The 16,859-nt window shown below is 45.4% G+C and overlaps 30 non-coding genes across 30 annotated transcripts; all 30 read left to right on the top strand.

Moving 5' to 3' along the window:
• Window positions 1–187: 187 nt before the first annotated feature.
• On the top strand, window positions 188–260 carry TRNAF-GAA (transfer RNA phenylalanine (anticodon GAA)). The gene has a single exon. It is a non-coding gene; the product is annotated as a tRNA-Phe (tRNA).
• Window positions 261–511: 251 nt separating this feature from the next.
• On the top strand, window positions 512–584 carry TRNAF-GAA (transfer RNA phenylalanine (anticodon GAA)). The gene has a single exon. It is a non-coding gene; the product is annotated as a tRNA-Phe (tRNA).
• Window positions 585–835: 251 nt separating this feature from the next.
• TRNAV-GAC (transfer RNA valine (anticodon GAC)) lies at window positions 836–908 on the top strand. Its single transcript has one exon. It is a non-coding gene; the product is annotated as a tRNA-Val (tRNA).
• A 251-nt stretch (window positions 909–1,159) lies between these two features.
• Window positions 1,160–1,232, top strand: TRNAF-GAA (transfer RNA phenylalanine (anticodon GAA)). The gene has a single exon. It is a non-coding gene; the product is annotated as a tRNA-Phe (tRNA).
• A 251-nt stretch (window positions 1,233–1,483) lies between these two features.
• TRNAF-GAA (transfer RNA phenylalanine (anticodon GAA)) lies at window positions 1,484–1,556 on the top strand. Its single transcript has one exon. It is a non-coding gene; the product is annotated as a tRNA-Phe (tRNA).
• A 575-nt stretch (window positions 1,557–2,131) lies between these two features.
• Window positions 2,132–2,204, top strand: TRNAF-GAA (transfer RNA phenylalanine (anticodon GAA)). Its single transcript has one exon. It is a non-coding gene; the product is annotated as a tRNA-Phe (tRNA).
• A 251-nt stretch (window positions 2,205–2,455) lies between these two features.
• Window positions 2,456–2,528, top strand: TRNAF-GAA (transfer RNA phenylalanine (anticodon GAA)). Its single transcript has one exon. It is a non-coding gene; the product is annotated as a tRNA-Phe (tRNA).
• Window positions 2,529–2,778: 250 nt separating this feature from the next.
• TRNAF-GAA (transfer RNA phenylalanine (anticodon GAA)) lies at window positions 2,779–2,851 on the top strand. Its single transcript has one exon. It is a non-coding gene; the product is annotated as a tRNA-Phe (tRNA).
• A 251-nt stretch (window positions 2,852–3,102) lies between these two features.
• Window positions 3,103–3,175, top strand: TRNAF-GAA (transfer RNA phenylalanine (anticodon GAA)). The gene has a single exon. It is a non-coding gene; the product is annotated as a tRNA-Phe (tRNA).
• Window positions 3,176–3,750: 575 nt separating this feature from the next.
• Window positions 3,751–3,823, top strand: TRNAF-GAA (transfer RNA phenylalanine (anticodon GAA)). Its single transcript has one exon. It is a non-coding gene; the product is annotated as a tRNA-Phe (tRNA).
• A 251-nt stretch (window positions 3,824–4,074) lies between these two features.
• TRNAF-GAA (transfer RNA phenylalanine (anticodon GAA)) lies at window positions 4,075–4,145 on the top strand. The gene has a single exon. It is a non-coding gene; the product is annotated as a tRNA-Phe (tRNA).
• A 251-nt stretch (window positions 4,146–4,396) lies between these two features.
• Window positions 4,397–4,468, top strand: TRNAF-GAA (transfer RNA phenylalanine (anticodon GAA)). The gene has a single exon. It is a non-coding gene; the product is annotated as a tRNA-Phe (tRNA).
• Window positions 4,469–4,717: 249 nt separating this feature from the next.
• On the top strand, window positions 4,718–4,790 carry TRNAF-GAA (transfer RNA phenylalanine (anticodon GAA)). The gene has a single exon. It is a non-coding gene; the product is annotated as a tRNA-Phe (tRNA).
• A 5,102-nt stretch (window positions 4,791–9,892) lies between these two features.
• Window positions 9,893–9,965, top strand: TRNAF-GAA (transfer RNA phenylalanine (anticodon GAA)). Its single transcript has one exon. It is a non-coding gene; the product is annotated as a tRNA-Phe (tRNA).
• A 248-nt stretch (window positions 9,966–10,213) lies between these two features.
• On the top strand, window positions 10,214–10,286 carry TRNAF-GAA (transfer RNA phenylalanine (anticodon GAA)). Its single transcript has one exon. It is a non-coding gene; the product is annotated as a tRNA-Phe (tRNA).
• A 251-nt stretch (window positions 10,287–10,537) lies between these two features.
• On the top strand, window positions 10,538–10,610 carry TRNAF-GAA (transfer RNA phenylalanine (anticodon GAA)). The gene has a single exon. It is a non-coding gene; the product is annotated as a tRNA-Phe (tRNA).
• A 251-nt stretch (window positions 10,611–10,861) lies between these two features.
• On the top strand, window positions 10,862–10,934 carry TRNAF-GAA (transfer RNA phenylalanine (anticodon GAA)). The gene has a single exon. It is a non-coding gene; the product is annotated as a tRNA-Phe (tRNA).
• A 251-nt stretch (window positions 10,935–11,185) lies between these two features.
• On the top strand, window positions 11,186–11,258 carry TRNAF-GAA (transfer RNA phenylalanine (anticodon GAA)). Its single transcript has one exon. It is a non-coding gene; the product is annotated as a tRNA-Phe (tRNA).
• Window positions 11,259–11,509: 251 nt separating this feature from the next.
• Window positions 11,510–11,582, top strand: TRNAF-GAA (transfer RNA phenylalanine (anticodon GAA)). Its single transcript has one exon. It is a non-coding gene; the product is annotated as a tRNA-Phe (tRNA).
• Window positions 11,583–11,833: 251 nt separating this feature from the next.
• On the top strand, window positions 11,834–11,906 carry TRNAF-GAA (transfer RNA phenylalanine (anticodon GAA)). Its single transcript has one exon. It is a non-coding gene; the product is annotated as a tRNA-Phe (tRNA).
• Window positions 11,907–12,157: 251 nt separating this feature from the next.
• TRNAF-GAA (transfer RNA phenylalanine (anticodon GAA)) lies at window positions 12,158–12,230 on the top strand. The gene has a single exon. It is a non-coding gene; the product is annotated as a tRNA-Phe (tRNA).
• A 251-nt stretch (window positions 12,231–12,481) lies between these two features.
• TRNAF-GAA (transfer RNA phenylalanine (anticodon GAA)) lies at window positions 12,482–12,554 on the top strand. The gene has a single exon. It is a non-coding gene; the product is annotated as a tRNA-Phe (tRNA).
• A 251-nt stretch (window positions 12,555–12,805) lies between these two features.
• On the top strand, window positions 12,806–12,878 carry TRNAF-GAA (transfer RNA phenylalanine (anticodon GAA)). Its single transcript has one exon. It is a non-coding gene; the product is annotated as a tRNA-Phe (tRNA).
• Window positions 12,879–13,128: 250 nt separating this feature from the next.
• TRNAF-GAA (transfer RNA phenylalanine (anticodon GAA)) lies at window positions 13,129–13,201 on the top strand. Its single transcript has one exon. It is a non-coding gene; the product is annotated as a tRNA-Phe (tRNA).
• A 251-nt stretch (window positions 13,202–13,452) lies between these two features.
• Window positions 13,453–13,525, top strand: TRNAF-GAA (transfer RNA phenylalanine (anticodon GAA)). The gene has a single exon. It is a non-coding gene; the product is annotated as a tRNA-Phe (tRNA).
• Window positions 13,526–13,776: 251 nt separating this feature from the next.
• TRNAF-GAA (transfer RNA phenylalanine (anticodon GAA)) lies at window positions 13,777–13,849 on the top strand. The gene has a single exon. It is a non-coding gene; the product is annotated as a tRNA-Phe (tRNA).
• Window positions 13,850–14,101: 252 nt separating this feature from the next.
• Window positions 14,102–14,174, top strand: TRNAF-GAA (transfer RNA phenylalanine (anticodon GAA)). The gene has a single exon. It is a non-coding gene; the product is annotated as a tRNA-Phe (tRNA).
• A 252-nt stretch (window positions 14,175–14,426) lies between these two features.
• Window positions 14,427–14,499, top strand: TRNAF-GAA (transfer RNA phenylalanine (anticodon GAA)). Its single transcript has one exon. It is a non-coding gene; the product is annotated as a tRNA-Phe (tRNA).
• A 567-nt stretch (window positions 14,500–15,066) lies between these two features.
• TRNAF-GAA (transfer RNA phenylalanine (anticodon GAA)) lies at window positions 15,067–15,139 on the top strand. The gene has a single exon. It is a non-coding gene; the product is annotated as a tRNA-Phe (tRNA).
• Window positions 15,140–15,390: 251 nt separating this feature from the next.
• On the top strand, window positions 15,391–15,463 carry TRNAF-GAA (transfer RNA phenylalanine (anticodon GAA)). Its single transcript has one exon. It is a non-coding gene; the product is annotated as a tRNA-Phe (tRNA).
• Window positions 15,464–16,859: the final 1,396 nt, after the last annotated feature.

The raw sequence follows: 16,859 nt of genomic DNA, 5'->3' as shown, positions 1-16,859 counted from the left end.
TAAACAGTTACGCAGGTGAACATACATGCTTGATTAAGAAATGCTGATTCAGAATGCATCGCGGTAGCAGGCGTTGCGAAAAACCGCAACAGCGTGAGAGACATGAAATAATGTGCAACAGCTCTATCAAAGCAGCTTTACCGAAACGCAAAAACTGTTAAATCCCCCTTTCACTCTTCTCCCGTCTGCCGAAATAGCTCAGTTGGGAGAGCGTTAGACTGAAGATCTGAAGGTCCCTGGTTCGATCCCGGGTTTCGGCGTCCTATGCGCTTTTTTTGTTAAATCTTTCGGTACACAAGAATTTTGCTATAAATCTAACGAGTGAAACGGTTACGCAGGTGAACACACATGCTTGATTAAGAAATGCTGATTCAGAATGCATCGCGGCCGTAGGCGTTGCGAAAGAACCGCAACAGCGTGAGAGACATGAAATAATGTGCAACAGCTCTAATAAAGCGGCTTTACCGAAACGCAAGAAATGGTAAATCCCGCTTTCACTCTTCTCGCGTGTGCCGAAATAGCTCAGTTGGGAGAGTGTTAGACAGAAGATCTAAAGGTCCCTGGTTCGATCCCGGGTTTCGGCATCCTATGCTCTTTTTTTGTTATATCTGTCGGTACACAGGAATTTTGCAATAATTCTAAGGAGATAAACGGTTACGCAGGTGAACACACATGCTTGATTAAGAAATGCTGATTCAGAATGCATCGTGGCAGTAGGCGTTGCGAAAGAACCGCACCAGCGTGAGAGACAGGAAATAATGTGCAACAGCTCTAATAAAGCGGCTTTACCGAAACGCAAGAGCTGTTAAATCCCGCTTTCACTCTTTTCCCGTGTGCCGAAATAGCTCAGTTGGGAGAGCGTTGGGCTGACGATCTAAAGGTCCCTGGTTCGAACCCGGGTTTCGGCGTCCTATGCGCTTTTTTTGTTAAATATGTCAGTACACAGGAATTTTGCAATAATTCTAAGGAGTTAAACAATTACGCAGGTAAACACACATGCTTGATTAAGAAATGCTGATTCAGAATGCATCGCGGCAGTAGGCGTTGCGAAAGAACCGCAACCGCGTGAGAGACATGAAATAATGTGAAACAGCTCTAATAAAGCGGCTTTACCGTAACGAAAGAACTGTTAAATCCCGTTTTCATTCTTCTCCCGTGTGCCGAAATGGCTCAGTTGGGAGAGCGTTAGACTGAAGATCTAAAGGTCCCTGGTTCGATCCCAGGTTTCGGCATCCTATGCTCTTTTTTGTTAAATCTGTCGGTACACAGGAATTTTACAATAATTTTAAGGAAGAGAAACGGTTACGCAGTTGAACACACATGCTTGATTAAGAAATGATGATTTAGAATGCATCGCGGCAGTAGGCGTTGCGAAAGAACCGCAAAAGCGTGAGAGACATAAAATAATGTGCAACAGCTCTAATAAAGCGGCTTTACCGACACGCAAGAACTGTTAAATCCCGCTTTCATTCTTCTCCCGTGTGCCGAAATAGCTCAGTTGGGAGAGCGTTAGACTGAAGGTCTAAAGGTCCCTGGTTCGATCCCGGGTTTCGGCATCCTATGCTCTTTTTTTGGTAAGTGTGTCGGTACACAGGAATTTTGCAATAATTCTAAGGAGTTAATCAATTACGCAGGTGAACACACATGCTTGATTAAGAAATGCTGATTCAGAATGCATCGCGGCAGTAGGCGTTGCGAAAGAACCGCAACAGCGTGAGAGACATGAAATAATGTGCAAGAGCTCTAATAAAGTGGCTTTACCGGAACGCAAGAACTGTTAAATCCCGCTTTCACTCTTCTCCCGTGTGCCGAAATAGCTCAGTTGGGAGAGCGTTGGGCTGAAGATCTAAAGGTCCCTGTTTTGGTCCCGGGTTTCGGCGTCCTATGCGCTTTTTTTGTTAAATCTTTCGGTACACACGAATTTTGCTATAAATGTAACGAGTGGAACGGTTACGCAGGTGAACACACATGGTTGATTAAGAAATGCTGATTCAGAATGCATCGCGGCAGTAGGCGTTGCGAAAGAACCGCAAAAGCGTGAGAGACATAAAATAATGTGCAACAGCTCTAATATAGCGGCTTTACCGACACGCAAGAACTGTTAAATCCCGCTTTCATTCTTCTCCCGTGTGCCGAAATAGCTCAGTTGGGAGAGCGTTAGACTGAAGGTCTAAAGGTCCCTGGTTCGATCCCGGGTTTCGGCATCCTATGCTCTTTTTTTGGTAAGTGTGTCGGTACACAGGAATTTTGAAATAATTCTAAGGATTTAAACAATTACGCAGGTGAACACACATGCTTGATTAAGAAATGCTGATTCAGAATTCATCGCAGCAGTAGGCGTTGCGAAAGAACTGCAACAGCGTGAGAGATATGAAATAATGTGCAACAGTTCTAATAAAGCGGCTTTACCGAAACGCAAGAACTGTTAAATCCCGCTTTCACTCTTCTCCCGTGTGCCGAAATAGCTCAGCTGGGAGAGCGTTAGACTGAAGATCTAAAGGTCCCTGGTTGGATCCTGGGTTTCGGCGTCCTATGCGCTTTTTTGTTAAATCTGTCGGTACACAGGAATTTCGCAATAATTCTAAGGAGTTAAACAATTACGCAGGTGAACACACATGCTTGATTAAGAAATGCTGATTCAGAATGCATCGCGGCAGTAGGCGTTGCGAAAGAACCGCAACAGCGTGAGAGACATGAAATAATGTGCAACAGCTCTAATAAAGCGGCTTTACCGGAACGCAAGAACTGTTAAATCCCGCTTTCACTCTTCTCCCGTGTGCCGAAATAGCTCACATGGGAGAGCGTTGGGCTGAAGATCTGAAGGTCCCTGGTTCGATCCCGGGTTTCGGCGTCTTATGCGCCTTTTTTGTTAAATCTGTCGGTACACAGGATTTTTGCTATAATTCTAACGAGTGAAACGGTTACGCAGGGGAACACACATGCTTGAGTATGAAATGACGATTCAGAATGCATCGCGGCAGTAGGCGTTGCGAAAGAACCGCAACAGCGTGAAAGACTTGAAATAATGTGCAAGAGCTCTAATAAAGCGGCTTTACCGAAACGCAAGAACTGTTAAATCCCGCTTTCACTCTTCTCCCGTGTGCCGAAATAGCTCAGTTGGGAGAGCGTTAGACTGAAGATCTAAAGGTCCCTGTTTTGGTCCCGGGTTTCGGCGTCCTATGCGCTTTTTTTGTTAAATCTTTCGGTACACACGAATTTTGCTATAAATGTAACGAGTGGAACGGTTACCCAGGTGAACACACATGCTTGATTAAGAAATGCTGATTCAGAATGCATCGCGGCAGTAGGCGTTGCGAAAGAACCGCAACAGCGTGAGAGACATGAAATAATGTGCAACAGCTCTAATAAAGCGGCTTTACCGAAACGCAAGAACTGTTAAATCCCGTTTTCTCTCTTCTCCCGTGTGCCGAATTAGCTTAGTTGGGAGAGCGTTAGACTGAAGACCAAAAGGTCTCTGGTTCGATCCCGGGTTTCGGCATCCTATGTTCTTTTTTTGTTAAATCTGTTGGTACACAGGAATTTTGCTATAAATCTAACGAGTGAAACGGTTACGCAGGTGAACACACATGCTTGATTAAGAAATGCTGATTCAGAATGCATCGCGGCAGTAAGCGTTGCGAAAGAACCGCAACCGCGTGAGTGACATGAAATAATGTGAAACAGCTCTAATAAAGCGGCTTTACCGTAACGAAAGAACTGTTAAATCCCGTTTTCACTCTTCTCCCGTGTGTCGAAATGGCTCAGTTGGGAGAGCGTTAGACTGAAGATCTAAAGGTCCCTGGTTCGATCCCGGGTTTCGGCATCCTATGCTCTTTTTTTGGTAAGTGTGTCGGTACACAGGAATTTTGCAATAATTCTAAGGTGTTAAACAATTACGCAGGTAAACACACATGCTTGATTAAGAAATGCTGATTCAGAATGCATCGCGGCAGTAGGCGTTGCGAAAGAACCGCAACCGCGTGAGAGACATGAAATAATGTGAAACAGCTCTAATAAAGCGGCTTTACCGTAACGAAAGAACTGTTAAATCCCGTTTTCACTCTTCTCCCGTGTGCCGAAATAGCTGTTGGGAGAGCGTTAGACTGAAGATCTAAAGGTCCCTGGTTCGATCCCAGGTTTCGGCGTCCTATGCGCTTTTTTTGTTAAATCTGTCGGTACACAGGAATTTTGCAATAATTCTAAGGAGTTAAACAATTACGCAGGTGAACACACATGCTTGATTAAGAAATGTTGATTCAGACTGCATCGTGGTAGTAGGCGTTGCGAAAGAACCGCAACAGCGTGAGAGACATGAAATTATGTGCAATATCTCTAATAAAGCGGCTTTACCGAAACGCAAGAACTGTTAAATCCCGCTTTCACTCTTCTCCCGTGTGCCGAAATAGCTCAGTTGGGAGAGCGTTAGACTGAAGATCTAAAGGTTCTGGTTCGATCCCCGGTTTCGGCGTCCTATGGCTTTTTTGTTAAATCTGTCGGTACATAGGAATTTCGCAATAATTCTAAGGAGTTAAACAATTACGCAGGTGAACACACATGCTTGATTAAGAAATGCTGATTCATAATGCATCGCGGCAGTAGGTGTTGCGAAAGAACCGCAACCGCGTGAGAGACATGAAATAATTTGCAACAGCTCTAATAAAGCGGCTTTACCGAAACGCAGGAACTGTTAAATCCCGTTTTCACTCTTCTCCCGTGTGCCGAAACAGCTCAGTTGGGAGAGCGTTAGACTGAAGATCTAAAGGTCCCTGGTTCGATCCCGGGTTTCTGCGTCCTATGCTCTTCTTTTGTTAAATGTGTCGGTACACAGGAATTTTGCAATAATTCTAAGGAGTGAACAATTACGCAGGTGAACACACATGCTTGATTAAGAAATGCTAATTCAGAATGCATCGCGGCAGTAGGCGTTGTGAAAGAACTGCAACAGCGTGAGAGATATGAAATAATGTGCAACAGCTCTATTAAAGCGGCTTCACCGAAACGCAAGATATGTTAAGTGCCGCTTTCACTCTTCTCCCGTGTGCTGAAATAACTTTGGATTCCACTGCCGGCTTTCGAGCTATACGGTGGCGGAATGTTCGGCTCCGACGGAGCGGTATCAGCGGCCCGACCTGGCCGCGGTAACAGGGTTTTTGCGCCTAGCGCCGACGATTATCAGGTGATTCTGCCCAATCTGCCTTCCGGACGCATCGCTGCGAATACCGTTTTCATGCATGGTGATCCGAGAGCCCGGCCTTACCGCGTCGAAGATTACCGGGACACTTTGGCCAAGCTTGGTGCGCTCGACGACGTTTTGGCGTTGGGGGCGTATCAAATGAACCACGTATGGGCTGTGACCCTGACGAGTGCTGAAGCTGCTCGGAAGTTGCTCTCCGCCATCGATGTGAAGGTAAAGGATCGCCCATGTTTGCTCATTGACCCAAATAACCGCGAGGTTCGCTTGAAGCTTCACTGGTTGCTGCATGGCGTGACCGACGAAGACGTGCGTGTTGCCTTGACTCCCTATGGGAAAGTGTTCGAAGTGAAACGGGAGAAGTGGCGAGCACCGGGCATCACAGAAAAGGGCTCAACGACGCAGTCTGTGGGACTAAAGCTGCACTCCGACGTCAAGGTGGATGACATTCCGCACCAGCTCAAGATGGCCGGAGAGCTGACTCTCGTTGTCGTTCCGGGCCGTGCACCGTTGTGCCTACGGTGCAAGAGTACCGGTCACATACGTCGCGACTGCCGAGAACCCCGCTGCAGTCGTTGTCGCCGCTTCGGCCACGAAGACGACGACTGCGCGAAGACATATGCCAGTGTGACCGGACCAGCGCAGGAAAGTGACGCACTGGAGCACCTCATGGATGAGGCAGACTCGAAAGAAACAGCAGGAGTTAACCCAAACTCTGCTGTGGAAGATGGGTCGTCATGCCATGAAGAAGAGGGCGTGGGTGAAGCTGCAGGTAAGCCCGATGCCGGGCTTCCATACGAAGGCGTAGGAGAAAGCAGTGAAAAGGTGGATGCAAGCAGCACCGGCGACACGTGTCTTGGCTCAGCAGAGGAGACCCCCTCCGAGGCTGAACCGATGACTGGGATTGAAAGCGACAGTGGCACTGTGACGGGAAAGCGTCCCCGTGACGAAGGGAAAAAAGACAAGGGCACCACTGCTGTCTCGCCGGACGAACCACCCGCCAAAACGACTCCCGCTCGGCGGCCTATCATCCGGCCACGGCCAAACATTTCGTCGGAGCGCAAGACGGCGGAAACGCTGCCTTCGCCAACTTAAGGACTGTACTGGGACAAGACGTTCAGGAAGGAATTGCAGTTGTAAGGTAAGCGCCATGCCCCTGGGTTTTTCGTAGCCTTACAATGGTGCAAATGGAAAATTCAATCCGTGTGGCCACTTTAAATGTGCGTGGCCTGGCCTCACGGAGAAAACAATGTCAGCTTTATCGGCTAGTAAGTGACCTCGACCTTGACATACTGGCAGTCCAAGTGACTAAAGTCCATGGCGACGATGAAACTGGGGGCATGTTGCGCCAATTCTTGCCGCGGTATTCTGTTATAGTTAGCCATGCCATAGGGACTTCTTCTGGTTGCGTTTTGTTTGTCAGACAGAGTCTGGGTGCTAAAGTAGAAGCCTCAACGTCATGTCCGTCTGGTCGGCTCATTGTTTGCGATCTTTTGTTTTCGGGATTGGAATGGCGCGTAATATGCTTGTACGCACCGACTGTCACTGACGAAAGACGCATATTTTTCGAACAACTAAAGCAGTATACCAAATGTAATAGGCTCCTAATCATTATTGGCGATTTCAACTGCGTTCTTTCAGCCAAAGACAAAACTAGCGAACGACATTACAGGGATGCAAGTACGGCTGTCTTAAGCGATATAGTAAGAGAACATGGTTTGGAGGATGTGGCTGAATGTCTCGGTGGTGGCCGGACTATGCAGTACTCACTTTCAGGCAGCCAGCCATGCCCGACTAGATAGGGCGTACGTGAGTGTAGAATTGGTACCGCTTTGCAAGGCATACCGTGTTAACGCCGTTTCATTTAGTGACCACTGCTTGGTTAGCTTTGTAGTAGCTAGCACGAACGAAACGAAAAGGGCCTTCGAGTGGCAACTATGGAAATTGAATTCGAATCTGCTGAGTGATGAAAAATTTATGGAGGAAGTAATGACGGAAGTCGAAAAAATGAAAGTTCGCAGTAAAAAGACGTTTAGAGAAAAATGGGAGAACTTCAAGCAGGTCGTTAAATTGAAGGCTTTGGAACGCTCGAGCGCTATAAGCAGAGAAAAAGGAGCAGAAGAAAAGCTAATGCGCAGAAGCCTGGAAAAATTGCTCCTCGAAGAATGTAGAATGCCCGGCATGTTTCTTGAAGATATTCGCGCGTTGAAAAGTAAAATTGAGCGGTTCGATGTCGAAAGATACCGCGGTGCTATGGTTCGGGCAAGAGCCGAGCGACTGATAACGGCAGAAGCACCGTCAAAAAGGGCGTTGGGCTCAGAAAAGTGGCATGCGCGTCGTTATCAGATAACAGAAATTGAACACGAGGGTGAAGTCAGCGATGTCGCAGATGTTATCGAGCGTGCTTTCTTTGAGCACTTCAATGGTTTATTCGCCGCCATCTCAGTTGATGTCGATCGTTTTAAAAAAGATTTTTTACCGCTGATGCCAAAGCTTGACAATAATACAAAAGAAATACTGGAGGAACCCATTTCGGAAGAGGAAGTTAACAGTGCTATTGAAAGTATGCATCCCGGGAAATCGCCTGGCCCTGATGGTCTGACTTCCGCCTTTTATAAGTGTTTCAAGTTTGAAATAACACCAGTCTTAGCTGACGTTTATAATGAGGCATTCGAGCTGAAAACATTACCCCCGTCCTTTTCATCATCTCACACTGTTCTTATACCAAAATCAGAAGACCCCGTTGCACTGCGCAAAGTAAATTCTTACCGCCCAATCTGCCTCACTAATGGAGATTACAAGATATTCATGAAAATCCTAACTAAAAGGTTGCAAACAGTCATTACGGAGCTCGTGGGGCCGCATAAGACGTGCGGCATTAAAGGTCGAACTATCCTCACGAATATACACGCAGCCCGGAGCATCCTCGAATGTTGCGACGCTATTGGTGCGCGAGTCGCAATGCTGCAAATCGACCTCGAGAAGGCTTTTGACAGGGTGCCTCATGAAATTCTGCTGTGCATCCTAGATTATGTGAATTTAGGGAAAATAATCAGAGGTGGTTGTCATGGCGTACCGAGACTGCTCAACGCGGCTAATCGTTAACAAGGTGGTGGGGAAGCGCATCCCAGTCAAGCGTTCGGTCCGTCAGGGTTGTCCTCTCTCACCACTATTGTTTTGTTTGTACATAGAGTCCTTTTGTTTGAGTGTCATAGAGAATGACTGTGTCCGTGGGTTTAAGCTGCACGAGGTTGAAGTCCGGCTGTTGGCTTATGCGGACGATATTGCCATTTTTTGCGCGGACTCTGACAGCATAGCAGATGCTGTCAAATGCGTTACTAACTTCTGTGCTGCAAGTGGCAGCGCTGTAAACTGGGGAAAATGCCTTGGATTTTGGCACGGTGACTGGGCAGAAACCCCAGGCAGTTTTGCCAGCATAAGGTTTGTTACGACACCGGTGAAATACTTGGGTGCCCCCCTCGAATGCTACAAAGACAGCGACTCGTACTGGAGGAGCCAAGTGGATAACCTGCGGGAAAGAGTGAACAAGTGGAATGGCTGGAATTGGTCTATGTTTTCTAAAGCCACAATTTGCAACATATTCTTAGTGAGTAAAATTTGGTATATCTTACAAGTCTTACATTGTTCAAGGGTAAACATTCAAAAATTTCACCGTGTGTTCGCTGTCTTTGTGTGGGAATCGTCTTGGGAAAGATCGAGTCGGACCAATTTATTTCTTCGAGTGCGAAATGGAGGACTCGGCTTGTCGCATTTGTTTTTAAGACAGGTAGTTAATCGATTTTGTTTCTTTAGAGACGTCGACAACCCATTCCTTCGCACTGTCTGTCAACTTCGCCTGGGCCAACACTTGCCTAACATGGTTGTATCAACCTGCAGCATACCTGGTGGTGTTTATGGCTTTCTCCGCGAAGTTGTACTTTCTTGTAGGTTTCTGTCAGTGCGGTTTTCACTTGAATACTTGAGTCAAGTCCGACGAAGAAAGTTGTACAAGGACGTATGTGATGTGTTTTTACCAGTGCCTTTGTATCGGTCCCTTTAAAATGTATGCCATGGCCACACTGTACTAAAGTGCGTCAAGGCGATGAAAATATCGCCAGGTGCTAAGAATTTCTTTTTTAAATTACATACCGGTACGCTGACCGTCAAAACCTGAATGGCTGCAAAGGGGTTCTACGTTCCTTGGGGCACGCATTGCATAATATGCAGAAAGGAGGAGACAATTGAGCATGTATTCATTGACTGCTGGGATGCTATCTTTCTTTGGGACGTGCTCCAGCGCACGATCAAAAAAGATTTCCCCATTGATGCACATGGCATCCGCTATTTGCAAATACAAAGTGACGATGGTACCCCATATGATATGATAATGCTTATGGCTCTTCATAGCATTTGGAAATCCAGGATGGCAGCCATGCACTTTGATGTAGATGCACGAGCACCCACCCAGTACTTCAAAGAGTATATAAGAAATTTTGTGGATGAACAAAAGTTGCAGGAATTCCCCCCAGAATGGTTGCCGCGCGTCGAATTCCTATCGACGATAAAAACATTTTAACAGATGCGTGGCCACATCGTTTGAGCCACGGTTTTTACATTGTTTTGGATTGTGTTGTGTAATTATCAGTTAATATGTGTATTGTTAACGTGAGCCGAAAACAGGCAATAAAGAAAAACAAAAGTGCCGAAATAGCTCAGTTGGGAAAGCGTTAGACTGAAGATCTAAAGGTCCCTGGTTCGATCCCGGGTTTCGGCGTCCTATGCGCTTTTTTGTTAAATTATGGTACACAGGAATTTTGCAATATTTCTAAGGAGTTAAACAATTACGCAAGTGAACACACATGCTTGATTAAGAAATGCTGATTCAGAATGCATCGCGGCAGTAGGCGTTGCGAAAGAACCGCAACAGCGTGAGAGACATGAAATAATGTGCAACAGCTCTAATAAAGCGGCTTTACCGAAACGCAAGAACTGTTAAATCCCGCTTTCACTCTTCTCCCGTGTGCTGAAATAGCTCAGTTGGGAGAGCGTTAGACTGAAGGTCTAAAGGTCCCTGGTTCGATCCCGGGTTTTGGCGTCCTATGCGCTTTTTTTGTTAAATCTGTCGGTACACAGGAAATTTGATATAAACCTAACGAGTGAAGCGGTTACGCAGGTGAACACACATGCTTGATTAAAAAATGCTGAGTCAGAATGCATCGCGCCAGTAGGCGTTGCGAAAGAACCGCAACAGCGTGAGGGACATGAAATAATGTGCAACAGCTCTAATAAAGCGGCTTTACCGAAACGCAAGAACTGTTAAATCCCGCTTTCAATCTTCTCCCGTGTGCCGAAATAGCTCAGTTGGGAGAGCGTTAGACTGAAGATCTAAAGGTCCCTGGTTCGATCCCGGGTTTCGGCATCCTATGCTCTTTTTTTGTAAAATCTGTGGGTACACAGGAATTTTGCAATTATTCTAAGGAGTTAAACAATTACGCAGGTAAACACACATGCTTGATTAAGAAATGCTGATTCAGAATGCATCGCGGCAGTAGGCAATGCGAAAGAACCGCAACAGCGTGAGAGACAAGAAATAATGCGCAACAGCTCTAATAAAGCGGCTTTACCGAAACGCGAGAACTGTTAAATCCCATTTTCACTTTTCTCCCGTGTGCCGAAATAGCTCAGTTGGGAGAGCGTAAGACTGAAGATCTAAAGGTCCCTGGTTCGATCCTTGGTTTCGGCGTCCTAAGCTCTTTTTTTGTTAAATGTGTCGGTACACAGGAATTTAGCAATAATTCTAAGGAGTTAAACAATTACGCAGGTAAACACACATGCTTGATTAAGAAATGCTGATTCAGAACGCATCGCGGCAGTAGGCGTTGCGAAAGAACCGCAACCGCGTGAGAGACATTGAAATAATGTGCAACAGCTCTAATAAAGCGGCTTATCGAAACGCAAGAACTGTTAAATCCCGCTTTCATTCTTCTCCCGTGTGCCGAAATAGCTCAGTTGGGAGAGCGTTAGACTGAAGATCTAAAGGTCCCTGGTTCGATCCTTGGTTTCGGCGTCCTATGCGCTTTTTTTGTTAAATGTGTCGGTACACAGGAATTTTGCAATAATTCTAAGGAGATAAACAATTACGCAGGTGAACACACATGCTTGATTAAGAAATGCCGATTCAGAATGCATCGCGCCAGTAGGCGTTGCGAAAGAACCGCAACAGCGTGAGGGACATGAAATAATGTGCAACAGCTCTAATAAAGCGGCTTTACCGAAACGCAAGAACTGTTAAATCCCGCTTTCATTCTTCTCCCGTGTGCCGAAATAGCTCAGTTGGGAGAGCGTTAGACTGAAGATCTAAAGGTCCCTGGTTCGATCCCGGGTTTCGGCATCCTATGCTCTTTTTTTGTTAAATCTGTGGGTACACAGGAATTTTGCAATTATTCTAAGGAGTTAAACAATTACGCAGGTAAACACACATGCTTGATTAAGAAATGCTGATTCAGAATGCATCGCGGCAGTAGGCAATGCGAAAGAACCGCAACAGCGTGAGAGACAAGAAATAATGCGCAACAGCTCTAATAAAGCGGCTTTACCGAAACGCAAGAACTGTTAAATCCCGCTTTAAGTCTTCTCCCGTGTGCCGAAATAGCTCAGTTGGGAGAGCGTTAGACTGAAGATCTAAAGGTCCCTGGTTCGATCCCGGGTTTCGGCGTCCTATGCGCTTTTTTTGTTAAATGTTTCGGTACACAGGAATTTAGCAATAATTCTAAGGAGTTAAACAATTACGCAGGTGAACACACATGCTTGATTAAAAAATGCTGATTCAGAATGCATCGCGGCAGTAGGTTACGCGAAAGAACCGCAACAGCGTGAGAGACAAGAAATAATGCGCAACAGCTCTAATAAAGCGGCTTTACCGAAACGCGAGAACTGTTAAATCCCATTTTCACTTTTCTGCCGTGTGCCGAAATAGCTCAGTTGGGAGAGCGTTAGACTGAAGATCTAAAGGTCCCTGGTTCGATCCTTGGTATCGGCGTCCTATGCGCTTTTTTTGTTAAATGTGTCGGTACACAGGAATTTTGCAATAATTCTAAGGAGATAAACAACTACGCAGGTGAACACACAAGCTTGATTAAGAAATGCCGATTCAGAATGCATCGCGCCAGTAGGCGTTGCGAAAGAACCGCAACAGCGTGAGGGACATGAAATAATGTGCAACAGCTCTAATAAAGCGGCTTTACCGAAACGCAAGAACTGTTAAATCCCGCTTTAACTCTTCTCCCGTGTGCCGAAATAGCTCAGTTCGGAGATCGTTAGACTGAAGATCTAAAGGTCCCTGGTTCGATCCTTGGTTTCGGCATCCTATGCTCTTTTTTTGTTAAATGTGTCGGTACACAGGAATTTTGCAATAATTCTAAGGAGATAAACAATTACGCAGGTGAACACACAAGCTTGATTAAGAAATGCCGATTCAGAATGCATCGCGCCAGTAGGCGTTGCGAAAGAACCGCAACAGCGTGAGGGACATGAAATAATGTGCAACAGCTCTAATAAAGCGGCTTTACCGAAACGCAAGAACTGTTAAATCCCGCTTTAACTCTTCTCCCGTGTGCCGAAATAGCTCAGTTCGGAGATCGTTAGACTGAAGATCTAAAGGTCCCTGGTTCGATCCTTGGTTTCGGCGTCCTATGCGCTTTTTTGTTAAATCTTTCGGTACACAGGAATTTAGCAATAATTCTAAGGAGTTAAACAATTACGCAGGTAAACACACATGCTTGATTAAGAAATGCTGATTCAGAACGCATCGCGGCAGTAGGCGTTGCGAAAGAACCGCAACAGCGTGAGAGACATGAAATAATGTGCAACAGCTCCAATAAAGCGGCTTTACCAAAACGCAAGAACTGTTAAATCCCGCATTCACTCTTCTCCCGTGTGCTGAAATAGCTCAGTTGGGAGAGCGTTAGGCTGAAGGTCTAAAGGTCCCTGGTTCAATCCCGGGTTTTGGCGTCCTATGCGCTTTTTTTGTTAAATCTGTCGGTACACAGGAATTTTACTATAAATCAAACGAGTGAAACGGTTACGCAGGTGAACACACATGCTTGATTAAAAAATGCTGATTCAGAATGCATCGGGGCAGTAGGTTACGCGAAAGAACCGCAACCGCGTGAGAGACATGAAATAATGTGCAACAGCTCTAATAAAGCGGCTTTACCGAAACGCAAGAACTGTTAAATCCCGCTTTCATTCTTCTCCCGTGTGCCGAAATAGCTCAGTTGGGAGAGCGTTAGACTGAAGATCTAAAGGTCCCTGGTTCGATCCCGGGTTTCGGCATCCTATGCTCTTTTTTTGTTAAATGTGTCGGTACACAGGAATTTTGCAATAATTCTAAGGAGTTAAACAATTACGCAGGTGAACACACATGCTTGATTAAGAAATGCTGATTCAGAATGCATCGCGGCAGTAGGCGTTGCGAAAGAACCGCAACAGCGTGAGAGACATGAAATAATGTGCAACAGCTCTAATAAAGCGGCTTTACCGAAACGCAAGAACTGTTAAATCCCGCTTTAACTCTTTTCCCGTGTGCCGAAATAGCTCAGTTGGGAGAGCGTTAGAGTGAAGATCTAAAGGTCCCTGGTTCGATCCCGGGTTTCGGCGTCCTATGCGCTTTTTTTTGTTAAATCTGTGGGTACACAGGAATTTTGCAATTATTCTAAGGAGTTAAACAATTACGCAGGTAAACACACATGCTTGATTAAGAAATGCTGATTCAGAATGCATCGCGGCAGTAGGCAATGCGAAAGAACCGCAACAGCGTGAGAGACAAGAAATAATGCGCAACAGCTCTAATAAAGCGGCTTTAGCGAAACGCAAGAACTGTTAAATCCCGCCTTAACTCTTCTCCCGTGTGCCGAAGTAGCTCAGTTGGGAGAGCGTTAGACTGAAGATCTAAAGGTCCCTGGTTCGATCCCGGGTTTCGGCGTCCTATGCGCTTTTTTTGTTAAATCTGTCGGTACACAGGAAATTTGCTATAAATCTAACGAGTGAAGCGGTTACGCAGGTGAACACACATGCTTGATTAAAAAATGCTGAGTCAGAATGCATCGCGGCAGTAGGTGTTGCGAAAGAACCGCAACCGCGTGAGAGACATTGAAATAATGTGCAACAGCTCTAATAAAGCGGCTTTATCGAAACGCAAGAACTGTTAAATCCCGCTTTCATTCTTCTCCCGTGTGCCGAAATAGCTCAGTTGGGAGAGCGTTAGACTGAAGATCTAAAGGTCCCTGGTTCGATCCTTGGTTTCGGCATCCTATGCTCTTTTTTTGTTAAATGTGTCGGTACACAGGAATTTTGCAATAATTCTAAGGAGATAAACAATTACGCAGGTGAACACACATGCTTGATTAAGAAATGCCGATTCAGAATGCATCGCGCCAGTAGGCGTTGCGAAAGAACCGCAACAGCGTGAGGGACATGAAATAATGTGCAACAGCTCTAATAAAGCGGCTTTACCGAAACGCAAGAACTGTTAAATCCCGCTTTAACTCTTCTCCCGTGTGCTGAAATAGCTCAGTTGGGAGAGCGTTAGGCTAAAGGTCCCTGGTTCAATCCCGGGTTTTGGCGTCCTATGCGCTTTTTTTGTTAAATCTGTCGGTACACAGGAATTTAATTATGAATCTAACGAGTGAAATGGTTACGCAGGTGAACACACATGCTTGATTAAAAAATGCTGATTCAGAATGCATCGCGGCAGTAGGTTACGCGAAAGAACCGCAACCGCGTGAGAGACATGAAATAATGGGCAACAGCTCTAATAAAGCGGCTTTACCGAAACGCAAGAACTGTTAAATCCCGCTTTAACTCTTCTCCCGTGTGCCGAAATAGCTCAGTTGGGAGAGCGTTAGACTGAAGATCTAAAGGTCCCTGGTTCGATCCCGGGTTTCGGCGTCCTATGCGCTTTTTTTGTTAAATCTTTCGGTACACAGGAATTTAGCAATAATTCTAAGGAGTTAAACAATTACGCAGGTGAACACACATGCTTGATTAAAAAATGCTGATTCAGAATGCATCGCGGCAGTAGGTTACGCGAAAGAACCGCAACAGCGTGAGAGACATGGAATAATGCGTAACAGCTCTAATAAAGCGGCTTTACCGAAACGCGAGAACTGTTAAATCCCATTTTGGCTTTTCTCCCGTGTGCCGAAATAGCTCAGTTGGGAGAGCGTTAGACTGAAGATCTAAAGGTCCCTGGTTCGATCCCGGGTTTCGGCGTCCTATGCGCTTTTTTTGTTAAATCTTTCGGTAGACAGGAATTTAGCAATAATTCTAAGGAGTTAAACAATTACGCAGGTGAACACACATGCTTGATTAAAAAATGCTGATTCAGAATGCATCGCGGCAGTAGGTTACGCGAAAGAACCGCAACAGCGTGAGAGACAAGAAATAATGCGCAACAGCTCTAATAAAGCGGCTTTACCGAAACGCGAGAACTGTTAAATCCCATTTTCACTTTTCTCCCGTGTGCCGAAATACACAGTAAAATTTTTACACCCTTATGGGTGTAAAAAGGGTGTTTTCAAGAATTACACCTTCTTTGAATGAATTTAACACCCTTTTCTTTGCTGGTACACCCTCAGAGAAGGGTGTAACGGGAAAAAGGGTGTTATTATGCCGTTCGTGAGGGTGTTGAAGAACAGAAGGGTGCGTACACCTAAAATTGTTGGAATAAAAATTGTTCCGTTTAACGTCCCAAAGTTGTCATATAATCATTAGAGACGCTGTACCGAAGGGCTCCGAAAATTTAAACCACCTGGGGTTACTTAAGGTGCACCTAAGTCTAACTACACAGGTCTCGCACTCTTTCTCGTCCATTAAAATTGTGGCCGCCGTGAACTGCCGGGATTCAATCCTGCGACTTGCGGGTCAACAGTTCAGCACCATAAGCACCAGACCACCGGCGCGGGAGTGCACGTGCAAGAATCGAGCTGCATCCATGCTTGCAAATCAAATACCACGCATAGCGCAAGGAATGCATGCCTTTCCTGAGATAACAATGTCGCAGGGATGAAAAAAATCAAGGAAATGTTTGAGGCATTGACAAACTTTACAAAACACTAAGAATAATTGAGAAAATGTAAAAGAGACTAACTTCTTCTCGCACTGTATGATTCGACATGCTTTGCCGCTTTATATCGTCCACATTATATGTGAATAAATGAATGGGCTACTGTCGCGATCTACGGACAGCACATATTCATGTGTAGAAGCAATTGAGAAAAAAAAGCTTGAATTTATTACAAAAAACCCTTGCTCGGTCAAAAGCCGTTCGAGTGCAAGTTGTTTTCACTAGATTATCGAAGACGAGACGTGCTTGGTCCAAAAAGAAAGCAATGCACTACCTTCTGCAACCATGCGGGGGCACGGGAAGTGGTTTTTTAGGTGAAGAAATAAAGGTCAGAGAATGGCACGGCCAGTGCACGCAGCGCCTTTGCGAAGCGAAGGGGAGAAGGGTACGAGAGGAGGAAGCGACACGCCTCTCGCCCCCCCTACACACACACACACACACACACACATATATATATATATATAATATATATATATATATATATATATATATATATATATATATATATATATATATATATATATATATATATATATATATATA

The sequence above is a fragment of the Rhipicephalus microplus genome, chromosome X (genome assembly GCF_043290135.1).
Source record: "Rhipicephalus microplus isolate Deutch F79 chromosome X, USDA_Rmic, whole genome shotgun sequence".
In the NCBI taxonomy this organism is placed as follows: Eukaryota; Metazoa; Arthropoda; class Arachnida; order Ixodida; family Ixodidae; genus Rhipicephalus; species Rhipicephalus microplus.
This window is presented reverse-complemented; position numbering and strand designations above follow the sequence as displayed.